At 43.0% G+C, this 21355-nt stretch overlaps 1 protein-coding gene across 1 annotated transcript in view; it reads right to left on the reverse strand.

Annotated features, from left to right (window-relative positions):
• Positions 1-21355, reverse strand: part of FOXO6 (forkhead box O6) — a 187900-nt gene that overhangs the window by 12815 nt on the left and 153730 nt on the right. The gene's annotated exons all lie outside the window — the stretch shown is intronic.

Consider the following 21355-nt stretch of genomic DNA (forward strand, 5'->3'; position numbering starts at 1 on the left):
TGGCTGTAGATCCAAGGCAGGCAAATATTTTTTTCACACAGAATAGCATGTATAAAATTCACAGTTGTAATTGGGGGGAGAGGAGTCCCATGTTAGCTATTTTTAAAAGCATATATAGAAAAATGCACAGTGAATAGCTCTATGATGCCATGATGGAATATCCACTGTCGGAAGCACTATACCTCTACTTTGGGACAACCAAAACTGTGGACAGAGTTTATTACTTACTTGTAATTAATTATCTTTTTTCATTTATTACTTGCATGTTTTCTGTACCACATATATGAGCTATATTTGAACAAAAAAGTAAAAGTTACTTTAAAAAAAATTATCACAATGGTAACCAAGTTTTGACATTTCAACAAAGTTTCTGTAGAGTTTCCATGGAACAGGAATGTAGGATCACACCTCTTGAGCAAGCTCTACCATTGTGAAAGCTGTGGCCTCCATGAAGAAGACCTGTCCTCCACATATTCAATATCAATGTTTGTACATGTGGTAGATCCTTACATTACTTATGCATTGCCTTTGCATTATGCAGGACACCCTACTAATTGAGGCTCAATAGGATACTTGCCTTTGGCTTTAAAACAGTAAATGCTATTAATTGCTTTTAAGATTTGCTGGGATCACCTGGTTGACTTCACCAGAGGAAGTTCCCGAGGTCTTTGGCTCTTTTTATGTTCTTAAACTCCATAAACTCTACTTAGTATGTCCAGAAGAAAATGGGGACAACAATTTACATAACAATTATATCTGCTAACTTGGGATACAGATGCACGTTTTGAAATAAAATGTAAATGAGAATAATTGTACATATTGCTATAGAAGGGAAAACTGATCAGATAGACTTGAAAATTGCTCAAATAGCGAGTGTCACTCTGAACTTCATTCCTAGTACCCCTTGTTCTCAATCACTGTGTTCCTCTCTTATTCCTTATTTCACATTCTTTCTTTGCTTCTGTCTCTCCCTCTCCTTCTCATACACATAAAGATGGCCACACATACAGGGAAGAAAGGTACATAGACAATTTATTACTTTAAAGTATACAGAGAAATGCACAGAGTGTTGTAGTGCTGCATCCTTTGTGTGTTAATTGTGTTAACATATTACTGCACAGCTTTGCATGTCTTAAAAAAATCACATGCACTATTGCTAGTACTTTAACTTGTGTGTACTCATGCACGTTATACGTATGTACACACACACAGCAGTAGATATTTGTTGCACCAGACAAGACAGCAACTGGATTGAAGATGTTTGAAACATCCCTAACTATTCATTCCCAAATCAGCTTTTCAAAGGGAAGGATGAGTAGCTGCCATCTTTTTGCTTCATTTAAACCCCATGCTCTACCTGTTCAAATAGACGGGTCAACCAGCAACCCCACCAATCCTTGATGCCCCATTCAATGGCTGAGTCACAGAAAAGGGTCTCCCATTCACAGATGAAGTTCCCCTGGAGCTGATGGAGCTTCTCACTGTCCCTGCTAGGGCTGCCTGACATCAGATAAATGTTTTGACATCATCACCACCACCACCACCACCACCACCATCATCATCATCATCACCATCATCATTATCATAATCAAAAAGTGAGTGAGTTTAAAGTTTGCAAATAAAAAGAAAGGAGGAGTCTCATGTTTTCTCTTCACCACAAGTGATGACTTTGATTCTAATGCCTGGCAGGCAGAGGCAACCAGCAAGAAATTCAGTCAGTGAGAAGTATGGGATGCTGGGAAATTTTTGCCTTTGACCTGTGGATTACTCCTCTGCTTTCCTCCAAGGAAATTTTCCCAGGGAATTCTCAATGGGGCTTCGCACAGCTGATTAGTCCTGCGGACAATAGAAAGTGTCAAAACCTCACTGCTGCCACTGAACAGAGCTTGCAAGCCTAAAACCACAGGCTCCCACGAACCCGCTGGGCATTGGTGACTGTGCCCCCTTGCCGCAAGGGAAGAATCTATGCTATAGAAGGCCAAAAGAAGGAGGGACTCTGCTGCCCTTGGGCTTATAAGGAGTGTGAAGCAACAGACAAGGCCAGGCACCAAAGGTTGAATTCTGATGATGCCTCTGGTCAAGGGAAGAACATGGATAATCCTTGGAACTTTCTTGCCCAATGAACTCTCCTGCTGCTCCCCTTCCTCCTTGCTGTCTGCTGCTTTTTCCCTCACTAAGAGATGGGGGAGAAGAGAAACAACAGAAATCATGGTTGGTGCAGTAGATGGAACATAAAGGGAGAGGCCAGAAAAAGACAAGGGTGACACCATTAAGAGGGATAAGACCTGTTCACCCCAGCCAGGGCCCACAAACCAGGGATCAGCACCAGCATGAATCTCACTGAGGACTCGGACCCAGAATGAAGCCTCATCATGTAATGAATACTCTTCTTCCCACCATATAAAACCGCCATCCCCACTGGAAGCTGCCACTAGCACCAAACAAGGGGAAAGTTATTACTCACCACTGGATTGCATCAAGACCCACATAGCAGAAGAAGCTAGGAAACTGGACCACTTTAGACTGCTGGGGTCAAGATTAGATTTAGAAAATACACCTCCTGCCACACAAGTATATGAGAAAAACCAAAACATATGTGTATAAAAAGTGAACACATTAATAGATGTTGAAGTACATTAGGAACCCCATATCTACTGGGGATTGGTTCCAAGTCCCACCCCCTCCCTGCTGATACCTAAAAGGTAAAAGGAAAAACCCAGAAAAAATATATATTTACATGCATTACCAAGAACTCCAGTAAAAGTCCCATTGTCCTTAGAAAAGTCCAAGAGCATAGTCCATATGAACTATTCCAAACGTAAAAGGCCATAGAGAGATAATTCATAGGAAATAGTCCGTAGGAAATAGTCCATAGGTCCAAGGGTAATCCCATATAGCATAAGAATCAGTCCATGTAAAGAATGGTCACGATAGACTTCAGGGTTGGTCACGAAAGACTGAAGAGTCAGTCGTGAAAGACAACAGGGTGAGTCACGAATGACAATGTCCATAGGCAAAAAGTTCCTTTTTCAAGAGTAACTGGCAAGGGCTTATCATACCTTCCCACGATGTCATCCAATCAGAGTCTGTTACTAGGCAAACAGTCCTGTTGCACCACATGACTTCTTTCCCATACACACCAGATGTTATTTGGGTTACTGTGGTTTAGCAAAGAGTCACAACAATTCCCATCTATCTAATCACACCGAGTCCTTTCTCAGGCTCTCAGAATAATATTCTCCCTGCTCGCACTAGCAAACAACCTGTCAGCATAGCATAGATTCTTTATACAAAGAAACAAGATGGAACCTCTCTTGCTCATTTCTTAATTACAAAACCCATATTCCTTACAAGATTTTAACTCAAAAACCCATCTCATCACACTGGCCACTAGAGAGCACCAGAGATTTCATAGCACAATTTTTGACCCCCTCTAGTGGCCAGTTCTCTCTAGTAGAATACATGTGAAAATATTTTTTCTGGATTTTTTTTCTTTTAATATTTTTAATATTTTTAGGCTGTGGGTAAGTGAATCAGTGGATGCTGATACCGTGGATAAGGAAGTCCTATTGTAGTAATCTTCCCCTTGCAGGGAGTTTATCTCAGATGGGGAACACCTGCGCATGGGTCACACATACACACACACTTTGCCTACCTACAGTCTGGAGTAATTGAATCCCTGATACCACCTCAGGATTAAAGATGTGAAGAACCACTTATAAAATGTGTTACTTTCACTGATTCTGGCAGTCTCAAAATGTTGAGATGCCTTGAAGAGGAATGTTCAAACTTCTCAAGGTTTACTGCCTCCAGTACAAGGCCATTTTATGGTGCAGCTCTGCAGTTATCAAAGATGGTCTAAGCACAATTTGGTGTCTTTTCCCATTGAGAAGCAAAGCACAAAAGCACAGTCAGCTCGACTACTGTTCAAAAGGATACAAACAGTGCCTCCACAGCTTCTCATCCTCAAAAGTCCATGCCATAAGGCAGCCGCCATTCTAGTTTTGTGCAATTGCTCACTTTGTGCAAAAGTACGGTATGATGCTAATACAATAAATTTTGTCAAGAGTGCCAGAAAATAGCTCAACCTCTCACAGATGAGAAGAAGAATGTACTGATTCCCAGTTTTCATGCGCAAAGATGACACACAAACGTGTAAGAACAGTTCTAAATATTGTCATCTCTAGTCAGAACTGTGGCAGCTCATCTCTATTTCATTCCCCCACATATATAGATCAGGTCTGGATTTTAGGTCAAGTGAGGCTAGTCACTGTCATAGGAAGGATTATGGTTTCCAGCTGTGGTTTGGGGGCAAAATAAACTTAACTTTCCCCACAGGTTTGATAGAAAAATAAAATGGAATAATCCACAGGAGCATTCTTTCGGAAGAATAAAAAGATAAACTTCTCCTGTGTCTTTGGGATGAATTGCACATCTGCTTCATACCTCCGTCTTCCACCTCTGCACAATGGGAGCATTTAGCATCGCACGAGATGTAGGAAATGCAACATATGTTGTGCCATGCTTCAAAAATGAATTATGCAAGAGAATTTTCATGCCACTGCTTATTCTGAATGCATGCATTCACTTCCTCTAAACTGTGCCCGAATCTCTGGGCCCTAATCCCTGATTGCAGAAATACCATCCTGCTCAGCCCCACACCAACCTCTGACACTACACGAGGCATTGATCTGTCTTTCACCTTTGCCTCTCTAGGGACTAGAAGCAGGCACAGGCATTTTAAAATGAAAAACATGGGGCTTCTCAGAACACAATACTGTTCTTGCATGGTGGCTGAGCATTCAGAGCGTCGTTCAAAAAAGAAACTACTTCAAATTCTCTTCACAAGATTTCCTTGTGAGTCTGAGACCCTCTGGAGAGCACAGAGCCTATTGGTTACAATTCTGAAATGCTGTAATGCTGAAAAAAAATTTTTTTCCTAAAAAAAATCTGTACACTGTAATATAGAAAACACACGGCAGCCTGACAAAAGGCAGTGTGGGTGGTAACAGAACTGGGAGTATAATGAATTAAGAGGCTGGTTGTGTGGGTTTCCCTATGCATACATGTATACACACCCAGAGAGAGAAACTATGCCTGATTTAGAGATCTGTGGAACTCCAAAGATGACACCTTCTCGCCTCTTAGCAGATGCTGGCTGGATAACAGGAAAAGAGATGACTGCTCTTCTTTCCCTTTGGGACTGGGAACATATCCCATTAGGGTGGGGGCTGAATCCAATGGTCAAGCCCCTGCACGGCCAGAGGGAAGGCATGAAGCAAGAAGAGGAGGGCAATCCCATCACAGCCTGGCAAGAGAAGCCGGATGGCTGAGGAGTCTGCAGAGCGTCGGTGCGGTGCCATGCCTTTGTCCAGAAGCATACTAATGAACAGGCGAGGAAGTTACAGGCCCCATATATCATATTATGTAATGGCTTACTTCTCTGCACTTCATTTATTTGGAGATTGCTCGCAGGCTGGCACTTTGCCAGCAGCCACCAAATCCAAGTCTACAGAAATCAATCTCGCGCTGACTGATTAAGCCGTGTTTAGAACTAATTGCTCCTTCGTGTGTGGGGAGAATAAATTATGGGCTTTCATCTCAGCATCTTTAAAAATGCAGTGGCAGGTAGGGGCTGGCTGTTTAACCCCTTCCATCCTGAGACTCAGCACTCACAGACTTGCCTACTATGGCAACACACCGGTTGTGTTGCCACATCAATGTTTTGGAAGTGGGGAGCACACAGAGCAGGACTGCAGAACTGTTGGCTCTCCAAATGTTTTAGACTTCAGCTCCTAGTTAACATGCACAGCTGCTAGGAGGGGGCCATGGGTACTGTAGTCCAAAATATAGAGGATCAAAGACTCTGCTCTAAAACTCTGTTCCCCAGGGTTAGAAATGCAACAAATATTCACAAAATTCCTCTTTCTTGGTGATTTTCCAAATCTTGCCATGCTGGGACTCTTCATGGAGTATCAACAAGATTTCTCAGCTTTCCATGAAAATGAACATTCCTTTTACTATATTTTTTGCTTTTCACCCATTTTTCTGTGCAAGAAACTGCCAAATTCTGCACTGCTTAGCACCCTTCCAGTGAATCCTGTCCAGGAAAGATGGCAATCTGTGTAGGAATTGTAATCATGCTGCACACCTTGGCATTTTTTCCAGGAAAAAAAATTCCACAAAATATCTAAGTAATCCTGGGAGATAACCATGGGGGCATGTTGGACAGAAAAATATTTTTCTCACTGAAAGGAAAAAGTGATCCACCCTGTCCCTGTTCAGTTTCTCTAAAACAGCAAGAGGCTGTGACACCCACATGCTTTCCCAGACCCCAGCTCTTTTCTATAAGGCTATTTGAGGGCTTGATTCCCCGCACCCATGCCAAACCTCCTGCCGGCAGGAGGGGAACAATGCCATCCTTTCAGGGCACCACAAAAGAGCCTGGCACGTAACTCATTAGACTGTTGTCCACCCAGGCCAGTACTGTCTACTTCAAGTGAGAGCTTTCAGATGCTCTGAACTGCAAATCCCATTAGCCTCCACGACCATTGCAAATAATAAGGGAGAATGAGAGATGTAGTCTAAACACTTTTGGCTCCTTTTTTAAGGATAAAAATATTGTATTAGGATCTGGAAGTTGGCAGCCATTGTTTCCTGGCCTTGATAAGAAATTGTTAATCATATGAAGGCAGTGAAGGGGGTTGTCACAAGGACAAATCTTGTGCAGATCTTATCCTAAATAGAGGATGGTGATCCACAACTGGCTACCAGGGTGGCATAACTTCCTTCTGTTTTAAGGGCCGTGTGAGACAGAAAAGGGTTTTACTAGTATTTCATCATGTTTGACTGGTGCTTTTTTACTTTTCTCTCCCTGCCTACAGTCACCACTGACAGAAACATGAAATTTTATTTTATCTGGGTTGGCGGGGTGGGGTTCCTTCAGTCACACGAACCTCATTTTTAGCAGCTGCCTCGGGGCTTGTCTGAGCAGATGATGCAGGAAGCGGGTGCCAGCAGACAGAGGCAAACAAGGGCAAGAGTGGAAACGCAGGAAGGTGTCTCCCTGTCCTGAAATTGTCCAAGAATCAGAGGCCAGAGATGGCAAATATTTTGGATTTTGAACAGCATCTCCCAGGATTCCAGTATAGCTAACGGCCATGTTGGCTGTGGGATTCTAGGAATTTTAATTAAAAAACCCCCAAAGGTTTTTTCTTCCTCCCAGAGGTGGAAGGAAGACATTGATCAAAATGGCCTTACAGCTCTGGCTCAAGCTCTTAAAGCTCACACACATTTGCTTTTTGAAGGTGATTTTTTTTCTTACAAACTAAAACATTCTTTTGTTTCAAAGGATTCGGCATCAAAGATGCACAGGCTTCATTTAGCACAAACAGGAATCGAGAATAGCTGGCCCAGGCTTCTAAGAGAAACCCAGGGAGGAAGGAAATGTATTCTCCAATTTCTTCTTCAGTCAGGCTTGCCTGCCCTCCAGGCCATGGGCTACACATGTGTAGGTGTGTGGAAATTGCTGGCCCCATATTCATCAGCTCAGAATAGGGGAGAATCAGGAATGCTCAGCAGTTCATGCCCATTCCCGGTGGACGTACCAGAAAAGCAACTGCAGAGTTGGGGCCGATGAAGACAGAAAGGTTTATCAATTGCATGGAAGAAGCCAATTTGTGCTTGGCATTGCATTTCCCATACCAAAAGATCAAAAGACTTTGCTCCTTAAAGGCAGCTCTTGAAAATGCACCCATCGTGAGGGTGGGATGGGATGGCTTCACATTCACAAAATCACAACACAATTTTTCTTTTTGGACTTATCGGTAGGCTCTTTCGGGGAGCCTCACACTGACTCCAAAAGAAGCACGAGGGACAGAGTAAGCCCACTGTCTTCATTGCTCCCTGACTTTGCTCCAACAGCACCCTCTAGCTGTTCATTGTGTACTGTCACCTGTGAGAGGGACACTACATGAAGGCATCAACGAACAACCTCATTTCCATGATCTTTACTGGATATGAGCAGTGACCACACAAGGGGAATACAAGGATCCCTCAAGGGTTTTAAGCTGAGGCACCCTGGGCTACTTTTAATTTTCTGGAAAGTGAACCAAAGCATACACAGTAGGGTACAGGAGTCAGAACTCACAGGGTGCTCAGTTTGTTGGGACTTACTGATTAGCACAGATGATGGCACTTAGATTGGTTGCTCTTTCAAACTTATCCATTTGTCTGAATGCAATTGCAGTTTCCATTGCTGAACAAAGTATGGATTTTCCCACCAAAAGGGAACCCTATTTTTACACCAGTATAGCACAACTGGTAAAAAAATCTCTATGGTGAATGGTTGCAAGATAAGAAGTCTGTGTTGCTGTTTAGCTGCTGCTGCACACAGAATTATGCAACTTGGCGCAAAATGACAATGCCGATGTCTTAACTTAAGACAACTTGCCCCTGACTATTATACCAATTTGTTGCACTAACTGGCATAACCAACAGAATTCTGGCCCATATATTTTTGCAACTTATCTCTACTGAAATTTTAGGTTGCCAAAACACAGAAGCCTGTGCTGCAGGGTCAGAAGACCAAGCAGTCGTAAGATCGAATCCACGTGATGGAGTGAGCTCCCGTTGCTTGTCCCAGCTCTCGCCAACCTAGCGGTTCGAAAGCATGCAAATGCAAGTAGATAAATAGGGACCACCTCGGTGGGAAGGTAACAGCGTTCCGTGTCTAAGTCGCACTGGCCATGTGACCACGGAAGTTTATCTTCGGACAAAAACGCTGGCTCTATGGCTTGGAAACGGGGATGAGCACCGCCCCCTAGAGTCGAACACGACTGGACAAAAATTGTCAAGGGGAACCTTTACCTTTACCTTTAATGATGAAAACTGCTAGAATGGGTTTGTTGACAATCGGGAAAAATTTCTTTGGGAAAATAAATGCCTATAAAATATTGAGCTGGTAGTCTAATTCTCCTTAGGGACTTATTGTCTTTCTCTCTTTCCCTTTCTTGGGCGTCCTCATTTCTCTGTTGAAGTGAAACACACTAACTACTACACTAGCCTTTGTTACTTTTCTACAGCCAAAATCCAAATGAGTTTTCATACCAGTGCAATGCAATTTGCCTAGTTCACAACTTGCGAAGCAAAAGCAAATGCCTATGCTAACTTTTTCACTTGTGGCAAGTTGCCAGTGAGATTTACACTAAATGCATTAGGCTGCTAAATACAACTGATAGGATTTAGTAAAGGACTTCTGCTGTGCCCAACTGAGTAGTGTGTTGCTCTTTGGGGTATGTATACACATGCTTTCTAGTTTTTTGACTCTTCTTAAAGTGTAAGTGGGTATAAAGATTCTTATGAAGATTGCCTGCCTTTCAAAATGTATCACTATTTTAAAAAAAGCTGTAACACCCCTTTCCTCCAGTAGCCCACTGCTTACCCTGTTTCAAAAAAAAAAAAAAAAAAAAAAAAAAAAAAAAAAAAAAAAGACCTGTCCTGAAAATAAGCCCTAGTGGGAGGCATTAAATCGAGGCATTAAATCTACTCCAGCGCACTATCTAAGAACAACACCTACTTATCAGTCTCTTCTCACCGGACAGACTACCCATTCTTTTCAAGTTGCTAGTTTGACTGACAAGCCGGAGGCGAACAATAGAGATAACCCATCTCCTCGACCTCCTCCATCTTTCATCGCCCCAGAAAAGGAAGGCTCTGCCTGTGATGAATCCGTGGCCCAGACCAAAGATCTTTCCACTCTTGGGGCCCAAGACAACCCCATTCACATGGTCCCGTGTCTTGAGAAGTCGACGCCTACGAAGCAATCACAAGACACCGGAAATAAACCTCCAATAAACTTTCCACCTATGGAATTGCCAAATCCCGACTCAACGGTTTCCATCTCTTCCGCGGTCCAACCTTGACTAGGCAGCAGGCCGCTGCCTCCAGTTGACGCACCCCCTGTCAAGGGTAATCTGAAAATTTTGTCCTGGAATGTGGCGGGCTGGCCCAAGAAACAGCATAATCCGGCATTTCTTGACTACTTAAGGCAATATGACATTCTCTGTCTCCAAGAGACTTGGACTGATAAAGTAATAACACTTTCTGACTACCAAAGCTTTACTTTGCCAGCCTTTCGCCGTGAAAAACGTGGGCGTATGACTGCTGACCTCGCGATCCTGATGAAAAAATTTATGAAATCTGAGCTGGTATTGTCCTCTCAAAAAAACAGTAGTTCCCTGGCCGTCCGTGTATTAGTTAAGAATTTCTCAATATTGATTATGAACATTTATTTTCCTCCGAATCCCTATAAACATACCGCCTCGCAGATGTGGGAGTGCCTTGAACAGTCCGTAGTTGACCTTTCTACTAGTGGGATTTTTCAGGATGCTTGTAATATAAGCCCTACCCCCAAAATAAGCCCCAGTTAAGTGAAACCCCGCCCTCCACCCTTGTGCAGCAACCAGAAGAAGGTGACTGACTGCATTTGAATAAATGTAGATTGTTGTATATGAAAATAAAATAAAACATCCTCTGAAAATATGCCCCAATGCATTTTTGGAGCAAAAATTAATATAAGACCCTGTCTTATTTTCGGGGAAACACAGTAAGTATACAGATAAGGCTACTGTGTGAAAACTTACGTGGAGGAGAGAGAGGGGGAGGGAGAGAGGGAGAACAACTGGAGTAATTCTAATGGAGACCTACATTCAAATTACAAAACTGACATGAGGAGGCACAAATGCTTTTCAACTAGGACACATGAAATGAGGCCAATAAATCTCCAAATTTGTTCAAAAAATAGCTAATTCATTGATTCGCATTTGTACAAATCAATGCGCCCAACGAATATGAATCAATGAATTTTTAGCAATTTATGATTTGTTAATTTGTTTGGGGGGCCCAGGTAGCTAGATATACCAAAAGTGCAGGGAACCTTCCTCTGACTCTCCTCTACAATTCTTTCAAGTTTGGTGAATATTGGTCTTGGATGTCCAAGTTATACATCTACAAAGAGACCCCCTCCAGGAAAGTTCCCCCCAGGCACCTAGAGACACAAAAATCCCATAGAGGCTCCCCATGACTCTCTTCTACAATCCCTCCAAGTTTGGTGAAGATTGGGTTTCCCCAAGCCAGCTGCTAAAGGGCACTTTCCTCGGGGGACCCACTTTGTCGGTGTATAACGTATTTTTTCATGTATAAGGTGACCCCCATTTTTCCAACCCCAAATAAAAAAATTGATAGCTGCTTTCCCCCTCCACTTCCTAAGCCCTGCAAAAGCAGGATCAAAGGGCTGCAGAAGTGGAGGGGAAGAGTAGCCATGAAAGGGCTGGAGGGTCAAATTTGACCTTGATGAATCACAAATCAAAACAAATCACCATTTTTCTGATTCGTGCCCATCTCTAATGTTAACTCTTTTCAGACTGCCTTCTAAACATCTGATAATAAATGGACTGTTTTAAAAAATATATGGGAATTTCAAAATACTTGAGGCTAATATCCTGTTCAATAATTATGTGTGCAGAGCTCCTCTGCAGAAGTTGCTTCAGCAGGGCTGAGGCTGGCCATGTGCTAGATCATGCACAACTGGTACACTGTTCGATCACCATGTAACACATAAACATTTAATGAGATACTGGTCTGAGGACCTCAGTACATTTTTACTACACCTTTAAGTTATTGCTATTTTCAGTCATCTTAAATTTCAACAACATACATAATTATAAAAGTTAGGAATTCTAAATCCAAACAGATACAATTTCAGCTACAAAAAGCAGATACCATTATTTAAAATTACATTTCTCTTAGTTCTATTTTGATTTCCATCTAACATCTGATATGTGCACTGCAACTTAGTAAACACCCCTACGTTTCCAAGGACTGTTAAGAAAGAAGAGGTCCAAATCTCTTACCATTTTACAGCCAACTCAACATTAAGACAAAATACAATGTTATTTGTGTTTTCTCATAAGAAAAAAAAAAATCCCAAGTCCAAATTAGTGTACAATCTTTACCAAGCCTCCCAAAAGAGGATCAAAAAAAGTATCAGTTTTCAGATTATCAGACTACAATTCCCATCATTCCATTTCACATTACTTCAAGTATGATGTCACAAAAAGCAGGTTTAGAGGGGGTCCCAGTAGGGTAAAGAAATTAATGATGTGATGTTGAACCATGGCATCTTCATGTCTAAAGCCTCTTGATGAAATGGGATTTGCTTTACCAGTCATACTGGCTGGGAATGACGGGAGTAGAAACGCCAACAACATTTGGACGGTTGGGGATCATGTGGCACTCTATAAGGTATTCGCCTTTCAACTCCCATCAGTCCCAGCCAGCATAACCAATAGTTAAGGATTTGGGGCTTTGGAGACAATTTACCTCTGTGGTTTAGGCATCTGCCTATAGAGGCAGAGGTTGGGAGTTCAATTCCCCCTTGTGTCTCCTTGATAGGAGCTGGGTTTGATAATCCATAGGATCCCTTCCAGCTCTGCAGTTTTAAGATTATTAGATTATAACGTCTAGAGAGTCATACATCCCCAGATCCACTTTAGCAAATAAAGGTGATGATTTCAGGTTAATGTAATAAAAGAGAAAGTAAGGGAGGAGTTATCCTTCCTGCCTGCCTTGTTGTTGTTATTTAGTCATTAAGTCATGTCCAACTCTTTGTGACCCCATGAACCAGGGCATGCCAGACTCTCCTGTCTTCCACTGCCTCCCGGAGTTTGGTCAAATTCATGTTGGTAGCTTCAATGACACTGTCCAACCATCTCATCCTCTGTCGTCCCCTTCACCTCTTGCCTTCACTCTTTCCCAACAGAGTGAATCTTCTAGGGAGATTTCTCTTCTCATGAGACGGCCTAAGTATTGGACACTCAGCTTCAGGATCTGTCCTTCCAGTGAGCAGTCAGACTTGATTTCCTTCAAAATGGATAGGTTTGTTCTCTATGCAGTCCAAGGGACTCTCAAGCGTCTCCTCAAGCACCACAATTCAAAAGCACCTATTCCTCGGCGATCAGCCTTCTTTATGGTCCAGCTTTCACTTCCATATATTGCTGCTGAAAAAAACCATAGCTTTGACTATTCGGACCTTTGTCCGCAAGGTGATGTCTCTGCTTTTTAAGATGCTGTCTAGGTTTGCCATCGCTTTCCTCCCTAGAAGCAGGCATCTTTTAATTTTGTGGCTGCTCTCACCATCTGCAGTGATCATGGAGCCCAAGAAAGTAAAGTCTGTCACTGCCTCCATATCTTCCCCTTCTATTTGCCAGTGGTCATGAGCTTAGTTGTTGTTGTTGTTGTTGTTTTTTGCTTCAGACCATTTTGTTTGCACTCTCCTCTTTCACCCTCATGAAGAGGGTCTTTAATTCCTCCTCACTTTCTGCCATCAGAGTGGTATCATCTGCACATCGGAGGCTGTTGATATTTCTTTCGGCAATCTTAATTCCGGTTTGGGATTCCTCCAGTCCAGCCTTTCGCATGATGTATTCTGCATATAAGTTAACTAAGCAGGGGGGACAATATACAGCCCTGTCGTACTCCTTTAAACCAATCAGTTGTTCCATATCCAGTTCTAACTGTTGCTTCCTGTCCCATGTATAGATTTCTCAGGAGACATATAAAGTGTTCAGGTACTCCCATTTCTTTAAGGACTTGTCATAGTTTGCTGTGGTCCACGCAGTCAAAGGCCACTTACAAAATAGTCAGTGTGTGTTTGGCTCAATCTGTATGACAAATTTTTGGATACAGATAGATTGGAATGTACTCTTATACCCCTAAACCATTCCTTGAGTTGGGTTAAGTCCATGCCCAGCTAAGGCTGGTGACTCCTGTTTCGGGAGCATGATGTATCATGTAGCCGACATGCTAGTGAAGAAGGCACAGAAGAGGCTGTATTTCCTGAGAATGCTCGGCAAGTTAAATTTATCTCAGCATTTACATTTAAAATCTTTCTTTGCCTCCATATCTTCCCCTTCTATCCAGGAGGTGATGGAACCAGTGGCCATGGTCTTAGTTTTTTTCATGTTGAACTTCAAACTGTTTTTTGCGCTCTCCTCTTTCAACCTCATTAAGAGGTTCTTTAATTCCTCCTCATTTTCTGCCATCAGAGTGGTATCATCTGCATATCTGAGGTTACTGATATTTCTTCTGGCAATCTTGATTCTGGCTTGGGATTCCTCCAGTCCAGCCTTTCGCATGATGCATCCTGCACATAAGTTAAATAAGCTGGGGGACAATATACAGCCTTGTCGTACTCCTTTCTCAATTTTGAACCAATCAGTTGTTCCATATCCAGTTCTAAGTGTTGCTTCCTGTCCCACGTATAGGTTTTGCAGGAGATAGATAAGGTGGTCAGGCACTCCCATTTCTTTAAGAACATGCCATAGTTATAAGTTAAATAAATATATAAGTTAAATAAATAAATAGCTTGCTGTGGTCCACACAGTCAGAGGCTTTTGTGTAGTCAATGAAGCAGAAGGAGATGTTTTTCTGCAACTCTCTGGCTTTCTCCATAATCCAGCGCAAGTTGGCAATTTGGTCTCTAGTTCCTCTGCCCCTTCAAAATCCAGCTTGTACTTCTGGGAGTTCTCGGTCCACATAATACTGAAGCCTACCTTGTAGGATTTTGAGCATAACCTTGCTAGGTGTGAAATGAGTGCAATTGTGCAGTAGTTGGAACATTCTTTGGCACTGCCCTTCTTTTGGATTGGGATGTAGACTGATCTTTTCCAGTCCTCTGGCCACTGCATTGATGGCATATTGAGTGTAGCACCTTAACAGTATCATTTCTTTAGATTTTAAATGGTTCCACTGGAATGCCATCACCTCCACTGGCCTTGTTGTTAGCCATGCTTTCTAAGGCCCACTTGACTTCACTCTCCAGGATGTCTGGTTCAAGGTCAGCAGCCACACTATCTGGGTTGTCCAGGACATCCAGATATTTCTGGTATAATTCCTCCGTGCATTCTTGCCACCTCTTCTTGATAGCTTCTGTTTCTGTTAGGTCCCTCCCATTTTTGTCCTTTATTATGTCCATCTTTGCACAAAAAGTTCCTTTAATATCTCCAATTTTCCTTTTCCATTATTTTCCTCTATTACTTTGCTCTGTTCATTTAAGAAGGCCCTCTTGTCTCTCCTTGCTATTCTTTGGAAGACTGCATTCAATTTTCTGTAACTCTCCCTATCTCCCTTGCATTTTGTTTCCCTTCTTTGCTATTTGTAAGGCCTTGTTGGGCAGCCACTTTGCTTTCTTGCATTTCCTTTTCTTTGGGATGTTTTTGTTGCTACCCCCTGTACAATGTTACAAGCTTCCATCCATAGTTCTTCAGGCATTCTGTCCACCAAATCGAGTTCCTTAAGCCTGTTCTTTACTTCCACTGAATTTTGCTATAAGAAGCTGATGATCAGAGCCACAATCAGCTCCAGTTCTTGTTTTGGCTGACTGTATAGAGGTTCTACATTTTTGGCTGCAGAGAACATAATCAATCTGTTTTCAGTACTGCCCACCTGGTGATGTCCATGTGTAAAGTCGCCTCTTATGTTGTTGGAAAAGAGTGTTTGTGATGACCAGCTTGTTCTCTTGACAAAACTCTATTAGCCTTTGCCCTGCTTCGCTTTGAACTCCAAGTCTAAACTTCCCTGTTGTTCGTTTTATCTCTTGACTCCCTACTTTAACATTCCAACCCCCTAGAATGAGCAGAACATCTTTCTTTGGTGTCATTTCTAGAAGGTGTTGTAAGTCTTCATAGAATTGGTCAATTTCAGCCTCTTCAGCATCTTCCTAGGAACAGTTATTATAGCCAGTTGCTGCCCTGAAAGACAAGTAATGCACTGTATCCTCTGAGGTCCTCTTTGGTACAACCAAAGGAGTGGAGCCAAAGATGAAATGAAGTAAAAAGCAAAGAAATCTAAGGTGAGATCAATTTGGACTTTACTGACTAGAAGTTCCTGGGAGCTATACTTTTCCTAAAGAATATATAGGATTGAGTGACCAGGCATTGTTTTGCGGTTCGGAATTGTTGTGCACATCTTCTGGTGCATTTGCTTGATTATATGCTTTACTAAAGATGTTGCTAATTCAGGGCAGAGAAGAAGAGCTCCTCTGAGGGAACCTTAACTTCAGAGCTCTCCACAGTCTTTCCCAGGTGCCTCACATTTTTGTTTATCTTACTCTGCATTCCTTGCTGCTTCAGCTTCATTTTCTTCCACCATCAAAAGGTGTCCTACTCCCTCAAAAGACTCCACCAGTTTGGTATGCTCCATTATACTTGGAATTGTCTCCCAGTACTCAAGTGAGATGCCACTTTTCTTAATTCATTCAAATCCTTCCACAAAACCCATCTGATCCATAAAGACTTTGGCAGAACCAACTGCTTGCCATGCTCTAATGTAACTCAGCCTGACACTAATCCGAAGCACATGTTTTTTCAAACAACTATGCTTACAACCTGTTTTCCCCTCTTCTCCTGTCCCTGCTGATTGCAGTATGGCAAATTTTAAAGTGGAAGCTGTACTCACTGTTAAGAAGGGAAGAGGGAGGAATAGAGAGATGAGAAATAAGGCGAGTCTTCAAGCAAGGGCAGAAGAAAGGAGTCACATTATTTACAAGTGGCATCAAAGACGGGTAGATACATTTATTTCTGGCGCTGGGAAAGTGCAGCACTTCCTGTGTTGTTGGAGTGCTTCATCATTGCACCAATTGACTAAACTTTAGCTGTTGGGAGTTGCAATCCAAAAACAAATGTGTCTGTTTTTGGTACCCTCAAGTCAGAACCAATGGCTTTCGAGGTGAGTGAGATATTTAAGGAGTAGTTTCACCAGTTCTACTCCCCCAGTGAGTTTCCATGGCTGAGTGGGGATCCAAATCCTGTTTTTTAGAGTCCTAGTCCATCACTTTATCCACTACACCATACTGGGAATCCGACAACAAATGGAGGGACATCTTCCAGCCATTTATTTACTTGTTCTTAAGGAACTATTTCCCTTCAATCACTTCAGGCAACCATTAGCTGTTAACTGGACCTTAGCATCCTCACCCTAATCCTGAACACAGCACAGCATCTTTCCCCAAGCCTGCAAACTGCAGATGCTCTGAAGAATTCGTTACACTGAATGAAGGTGTGGGATTGGTCTGAAAGGTGGGGGTGATGGGAGTTACAGTCAAATACATCTGGATGCATGCTAGCCTGGAACAAGACTATCCTAGATCAGTCATCTCACAAATAGTCAGCCTAGTCCTTGTGGCAGCAAAGTTGAAAAGTTTTCAGATATTTATCTTTCTAGTCTTGCCACTACTTGGGAAGAGGAGAAGCTGGTGCTGAATTGGCATGCAGGCCAAACCAAACTGCAGCTGGTCTGCAGAAGACTTCAGATTCTGAACTGTTTCTGAATAATAATATTTTAATTTCAGATGTTGACAATGATATGGGACTTCTTAAATTTGATAGACCTTAGGACATGGCATGTTTCAATACAGCCCTGGCTGTAATTCAGGCTGCCATAAATCATGTGTCGTTTATTCTCTTGTTCTTTTCATTGATAATCGACTCGGGTGGCAAGACTAAAAAGACAAATGTTTGGCCAAATGAGTTATGGTTTTGTTGAGAGGCATATGGGGAATGTACAAGGTAATACTAAAGAGCAATGGCTGGTGGCCAAAGAATGGGGCAAAGCATGAATAAAAGCAGGCTCTTCCCATGCACAGTCAGGATTTCAGTTGCAGAATATGGTTTTGTCCATAGGTGGTGTTGCTCTGTTCACCTGCACATTGATGTGTTCGACTCTGTACCAATAAAGATGGCAAAATATATTCATGCAAAATATATTTCAGTTCAGTTTTGTAAAAAGAAAATTAAGTACAATCATATTGATTCATTTGGCGCTTTACAGTCAACTCTGACTGGCAGCGGCTCTCCAGTGATTTAGAGAGGATTCTCACTCATAGTTCGGCTTGGAAATCTGTGGTATTCGTTTGTGATATTCTGCTTCAGTACTAACCAGGCCCTACCTGGTTTAGCTTCCAAAATCAAACAAGATCAGTTCATCACAGTTCACCCCATTTTTTTTCCATATTCAGGACATAAAGAGTTGAGATCTTCAAAGATCCAAGGAGAAGAAAATTAAACTTACAAATTTGTCCATCTCCAGCAACCCTGTTCGTGCTGATTTGGCATTGCTATCTCGCTCTCTTTTTCTCAGAGCCCTCACTTTTAATAGCTATCTGGCAGGCAGGAAGGTAAAGAAAGCATGGTTTTCTGAACGTGTATCTGTACTTACTGATTTACGCAGGTGCAATATGGAGAAGATTGCATTTCAGTTTGTTTTTTAAGAATTTACCAAAATTTGCAAACTGCATATTCAGAATGAATTTAAAAAGGTAAAGGAAAAGGTTCCCCTTGACAATTTTTGTCCAGTCGTGTCGGACTCTAGGGGGTGGCGCTCATCCCGCTCTTCAAGCCATAGAGCCAGCGTTTGTCCGAAGACAATCTTTCCGTGGTCACATGGCCAGTGTGATTTAGACACGGAACGCTGTTTACCTCCCACCGAGATGGTCCCTATTTATCTACTCGCATTTGCATGCTTTCAAACCGCTAGGTTGGCGGGAGCTGGGACAGGCGACGGGCGCTCACTCCGTCACGTGGATTCGATCGGAATATGGGAGACAAATTCTCCCATTCCTTTGTACAAAGCTGTACCCAAGGAGCTCTACGATCTTAGCAGAAGAGTAAATATCATACTGCCTTTCTCCCAGGAAGGATGGGATCCCACAGAGAAAGAGAAAGAGGGAGGGAGGGAGGGAGGGAAGGAGGGAAAGCACCTGACACCTACTCTCACAGCAATACTGCCAGGCTGACATATCCCCTGGGAATGCTGGCATGACACTGCCAAGATTGGAGAGGCTCCTCTTACTTGAGATCACAATTCCTGGCCAAACCAATTTGTTTATGCAAAAAATGATTTGTGTGGATCCATAATACTGCTTTTGGTTAAAGAGGGCAGCAGCAGAGGATGGAGGGGGGGGGGGTCAGGGGTTGGCCAGGTATCTTTAACCAGCAATGTGATACAACAGGCTCCTTAAACATTGGAGAAGTCAAGCCTTGGACTGCAAGTCCTCTTGAAGGGAGAACAGCAGGTAGCCTTTTATCCAGGGTGGGGGAATCGGGGCTCCCTTGCCAGCCCAGCAGACACAGGCTGAAGAGTGTACTCACTCCAGACGTACAGGAGGTTGTCTTGCCAATTGGCACTGCCAGAGGAGTTGTGTTCCAGGGTGTTGACTGCCGCCACTCCTCACCATGCCTCCCCCCCCCAGCTTCTCTCCAAGGAGGCTCACTGTCAAGGGAAAACAGCCAGTGTGAAATCAGTCTGATTAGCAATTAGTCCCATTGTAAAAGGATTAAGTGGAGGATGGGAGGAGGCATTGTTCTGATGAGTGACTTGACTATCAATTTGCATATGGAACAAGCAGTCTCCTCCCCCTCCCCCTCTCCTGGTGTCCTTTTGACCATGAGTGGCATGCTCAGACAAGGAAGGAGTCTAGGCACAGTGGGGGGGGGAATACCTTCACATCTATGCAGGAGGCAACTTTAAGATGCCAACAATGTGGCATAAGCACTGAGCCAGGCGTGGGGGAGTCAGCAGCAATAGCCACAACTGAAGTATGTCTTTAAAAGCACAGGATGTTTGTTTATTTATTTATATTTATTTAAAATATTTTGCCCTGCCTTTCTCCTTTAAAAAGGTGGCTTACCTCAGTAGAACACAATGTTTATATGCAAAAAACAGTATGTACAGTGGTGCCTCGCTTAACGAGCGCACCGTATAACGACGAAATCGCATAGCGATCCGTTTTTTGGATTGCTAATGCGATCGCTTACTGATGGCCCCTATGGCCGAAAATCGCTTTGCGAAGATCGGTAAGCGTTTCACTTACTGATCTTCGCAAAACAAAGCCGCGGATCAGCTGTTCGGCGGTTTCAAAATGACCACCGGAAGCCCCAAAATGGCCGCGCACAGCGTTTTCGCGCCCTGCCCTCGCTTACCGAGGGCGCGAAAATGGCTGCCGGACCGGGATGCATCGCTGAACGGTGAGTTTTTGCCCATTTGGAACGCATTAAACGATGTTTAATGCGTTCCAATGGGCTTTCCCGTCCCGCTCAGCGATGTTTCGCCATAGCGAAGGTTAAGCCGGAACAGATTAACCTCGCTATGCGAGGCACCACTGTATTACAAAAGAATAAAAGAAAATTCAAAACACCAAGGGACAACATTCCATTTAAAACCTCTCTCAGACAGCCAGTCACTAAAACAAAACCCTTCTGAAGGAAAAGGTCTTCATCTGCTTGCAGAATAACAGTAAAGATGGGGCCAGCCTGGCTTCCTGTCGGAGGGGGGCTCTGAGGGCAGCAACAGGGGAGGTCCTCTCCCGTGTCCCCACCAAATGCATATGTGAAGGTGGGGGGGACTGAGACAAGGGCCTCCCCTGATGATCTTAACACCTGGGCAAGTTCATAAACACTCCTTGATAGCTTATAGTGTATTTCAAGAAAGAACCCAGAAGTGGGGGCCACACAAACCAGTGCTGCGATGTCGAAGCTGGCTGGGAGAGGCATCCTATATATATTTAAAGCCATGCTCCACTTATAGCTGCTTCACAGATTCTGATGATAGGTAGAGAGTTTGAAAAAGCTGTTAAATCTCAGAAATCACACCACCATCAGAGCTACAAAAATGGCAATATTAGGAATAGCATACATACTGTGTCAATATTTAACAGATACTTAGGTTTTTGATTAAAACTTGTATCTGTTATATAATACCAGTCAATGTTGTTATAATAATAAAATAACAACAACAACAACAACAACAACAACAACAACAACAACAACAACAACAACAACGATGATGATGATGATGATGATGATGATGATGATGTGCCATGAAGTCAATTCTAACTTATGATGACCCTCTTCAGGGTTTTCAAGATACAGAATCTTCTGGGAGCATCTTGGGACTATGCAGCTTGCTTAAGGCCACAAAGGCTGTCTCTACTCACAGGAGACACAGTGGGGAATCAAATTCCCATCCTCTGGCTCTGCAGCCAGATATCTAAACCAGAGAGCTATTCAGCCAGCTGTGTCTTTAATAGTTGCACAGAAAAGGAAATTTCAGCATGTGTCACATGCATGACAAGAGCTTTGGAATCCATTTTGTGTGCCTCTCCCCACAGCAAGAAAACAAAATTCTCAAGCACTTGTAGTAGACAAATTCAGTTCCCAACAAAGGAGAGCTAATTCCTCAGCCATTCCCAGCACAGAACCAGTGAACCTGCCTGGAGGATAGCTGCTAAACACAATGCACC

The sequence above is a fragment of the Pogona vitticeps genome, chromosome 9 (assembly GCF_051106095.1).
Source record: "Pogona vitticeps strain Pit_001003342236 chromosome 9, PviZW2.1, whole genome shotgun sequence".
NCBI lineage: Eukaryota > Metazoa > Chordata > Lepidosauria > Squamata > Agamidae > Pogona > Pogona vitticeps.